A 4,070-nucleotide genomic window follows, 5' to 3' on the forward strand; every position below is an offset into this window, starting at 1 on the left:
CCATAACACCCAATGAAATAGAAGCAATAATTTAAAAGTATCCCAACCGGGGCCGGGTGCAGTGGCCCATGCTTTTAATCCCAGCACCTGGGAGGCAGAGGCAAGTGGATCTCTGTGAATTCAAGGCCAGCCTGGTATACATAGTGAGTTCCAGGACAGCTGGGGCTACAGGGAGACCCTGTCTCAAAAAGACCAAAAAAAAAAAATCCCAACTTAGAAGAGCACAAGACCAGATGAATATAGTGCAGAATTCTACTAGACCTTCAAAGAAGAACTAATACCAATACACATCAAATTATTCTGAAAATTAGAAAACGACAGAACACATCCATATTCTTTTTATGAAGCCAATATTACTCTGATACCCAAACCAAAAAAGATCCAGCCAAAAAAAAGACATTGTACACCAATCTCTGATGAAAATGCGTACAAAAGTTCTCAATAAAATACCTGAAAACTGAATGTAACAGCATATAAAAAGCATTATCATTCAAGATCAAGTCAGCTTCTGCCCAAAGAAGCAGGGATGGTTCAGCATATGGAAATCAATAAATGTAATCCACCACATAAAGACTCCAGGGCAGAAACCACATGATCATCTCATTAAATGCAGAAAATTCCTTTGACAAAATCCAACATTCCTTCATGATAAAAGTCACAGACAATGAGGGATCCAGGGAACATATCACAACATAATAAAAGGAATATAAAAGCCCACAGCCAACATCAGGAAAATGCAAAGCATTTCCACTAAAATCAGGAATTTGACAAAGATGTCTAATCTCTCCTTTTCTATTCAATATAGCCCTTGAAGTTTAAGGATGATCAATAAGACAACTGAAAGAGATAAAGGAGATACAATCAAAAAGGAAGAAGCAAAGCATTGTTACTTGTAGAAGACATGATTATATATATTTATGATATCTATATACATATATGTGTACATATATCACCCTAATACTCCAACAAAGTATCAGGATACAAAATTAAAACACAAAGTTCAGTAAACTTCCTTTATTCCAACAACAAACATACTGAGAAAGAAACCGTGGAAAACTATTCACTTCATTTCTGCCTAAAAGAAAATATTTTGGAATAAATCTAACAAAAAAAAGTGACAAACCTGTATAATAAAAACTTTAAGACACTGAACAAAGAAACTGAAAAGAAAAAATTTCCAGAAGAGGGAAAGATTGTCCATGCTCATGGACCAAGAGATTCAATATTATTAAAAATGCCAATTTTTTTTAAATGTTCCACATCCTTCACCATTAGGAAAATGCAAATTAGCACTGCTTTGATTTTTCATTTTACCACAGTCAGAATGACTAAGATCCAAAGACAAATGATGACAAATGCTAGAGATGATGTGAGGAAAGGCAAACCCTGATTCATGACTGATGGAAATGCAAATTGGTGTAGCCACTATGGAAATCAATGTAGAGGTTCCTCGTGAAGATAGGAATAGATCTGCCAGATGATCCAGCTATACCACACTGGGCATTCTATATCCTACTATAGAGTTACCTGTTCATCCATGCTCACACTCGCTCTATTCACAATAGCCAGGAAATAGAAGCAACCTACATGTCTATCAACAGATGAATGAGTAATTAAAAATATAGTACATTTACACAATGGGATATTATTCAGTTGTTAAAGAAAAACAGTTAGGAAATTCACAGGTAAATGGATGGAACTGTAAACAATCATCCTGAGTTAGGTAGCCCAGCCTCAAAAGGACTTCTGTGACAGGTTCTCCCTTAGTTTTGAAACTTTAGGTAATATGTTTCAATTAGAAAATTCAGTATAGTCAAGAAACTACAAAGGGTCTATGGGTGGGTCGTCTTCATGGGAGAGGAGATAGAATACAATGATATAAAGTGGAAATGGAAAGTTAAATGGGGTGGGGAGTAGGAGGACAGGATAGAAGATGGAGTGTGAGGAGGGATAACTAACACAAAAAATCTTTTGAAAAAGTCATATGGAAAAGTCAGGCATGGTAATGCACACCTTTAATCCCAGCACTCAAGAGGCAGAGGCAGGCAGATCTCTGTGAGTTCAAGTCCAGCCTGGTCTACATAGCAAGTTCCAAGTAAGCTGGGGCTACAGGAAGACCCTGTCTCAGAACAAGAAAAAAGAAAAGAAAAGAAAAAAAAAAGTCATACGAAAATCTACTGCTATGGAAACTTCTTTTTTAATGTATATTTTTAAATGAATTCTTCTGGATTTCATATAATACATTTTAATCATATTTAGACTTCCCTTGTCTACCACCCCCATAGCCTGCCCACAGGATTTCACACAGTTTGTCACATATGTTAAAGCCTATAGAGTCAAGTTTGCATACCCAGTTGTCTCAGTGTGAGTTCATCCACTGGAGCCTGGTCAGCCAGTCTAGCATCACTCCCCTAAAGAACAACTCTCCCTCACCCAGCAGTCATCAGCTGCCAATAGCTCCTTGGCTAAGGTAGGGGCCTCCAGCCCACTTCCCCAGTTCAATGCTGATTTTTATCTGATTGAGTTTGCATGGGTCTTGTGAATGCTGCCACCAGTGTTGCAAGTTCATATGAGCAAGTTCCCAGGGGCCTGGAAGACTCTGTTTCCTTATGTTCATGCATCATCCTTGGCTTTTACAATCTTTCTGGCCCCTCTTCCACAATGGTCCCTGAGCCTGAGGGCAAGATTTAATAAAGGAGACCTATCCAGAGACATACATTCTGTAGTCTCTTATTCTCTACACTTTGGCCACTTATGGCCTTCTGTGTTCATCACCCTTTGTTGCATGAGGAAGCTTCACTGATGAGAGCTGAGAGATGCATTAGTTTTCTACTGTGTTCTGTGAGCCTTAGGCGTAAAGGTTCCATTGCTGATATATCACTTAGAGCTGGGCATCTCATAGACACTATTCTCTCTATGTGACCAGCTGTAGAACTAGACTCCGTCTGTGGCAAAAGAAGCTTCTTTGATGAGTGGATACTGGTATACTTGTCTGTAAATATAAGGATCTACATTTGGCATATAGTAAGAAATTATGTTTGTCTAGGGATGTGACAGATACCATTTTCTCTAGCATCTATGACCTCTCCCCAACCATGTGTATTTGGCAATATTTATAGTGACACACATGAGCTCCTCCCCATTGAGAGGACTTTAAGTCCAATTAGATAGCTGTTGATTACTCCCAAGATAAAAGTGCCACTACTGCACTGATATAGTTTTACTGTGCCGGTCATTGTTGTGGTTGTTGGGCTTCAAAGCTAGGGTTGGATTATTAATTGACCTTCTCTCTTAGCAGCTTGCATAGTGTCCTCCACAGCTATGAAAGCTTGTTTTCAGGGAGGAGACTTCCAGGTCAGCTCCAGCTCCATTGCTCCAAGTCCTGTGTCTAAGATATGTCCTGTCTTCAGCAATAGGGTCTTACCTTCAAGTTCTGGGAAGTAATCAAGAACTGTGGCAATAGCCTGTGTTATTTTGGAACTCTTGGGCTACCCTGAACAACAATTTCACAGGATATTTCTCCTGTCTGGCATTGTTTCTTATTATATACCTTTCAGGTGTGTACATGGACTCATATACAAATATTTCATGTGTATTTTTCAGTGGCTTTTGAACTATTGCATTTACCTTTGGCTTTTCACACTACCTAAGCATTATTTACCTGTAGTCTCTCTCTCTCTCTCTCTCTCTCTCTCTCTCTCTCTCTCTCTTGGCTCTTACAGTCTTTCCACTCCCTCCCCAGTTAAAGTACCCCTCTTTTCCCATTTTCCCTTTGAAATACTTGTCTCCTATTATCCCCCCTCTCTTGAGCACCTTCTTCCCCTTCACCCCAACAGTTTCTTGTATAGCCTTACTTTCTCCATTCCCTATCAAATACTCCCAATTTCTGCTGTGGTAACATTTGTTTCCGAGTATCTCCTCTCTGGGGCTCTTTCTTTCTCTTTACCTCCTTGGTTCCTTTCCATATTCCTGACTCCTGCAGCTATATCAGGTTATATGCTTACATATAAGGATCTTTTGTGCTAAGAGCCACAAATGAGAGAGAACATACATTGCTTGTTCTTCTGAGT

This window comes from Nannospalax galili, unplaced genomic scaffold (genome assembly GCF_000622305.1).
Source record: "Nannospalax galili isolate Female #2095 unplaced genomic scaffold, S.galili_v1.0 scaffold189, whole genome shotgun sequence".
Taxonomy (NCBI): domain Eukaryota; kingdom Metazoa; phylum Chordata; class Mammalia; order Rodentia; family Spalacidae; genus Nannospalax; species Nannospalax galili.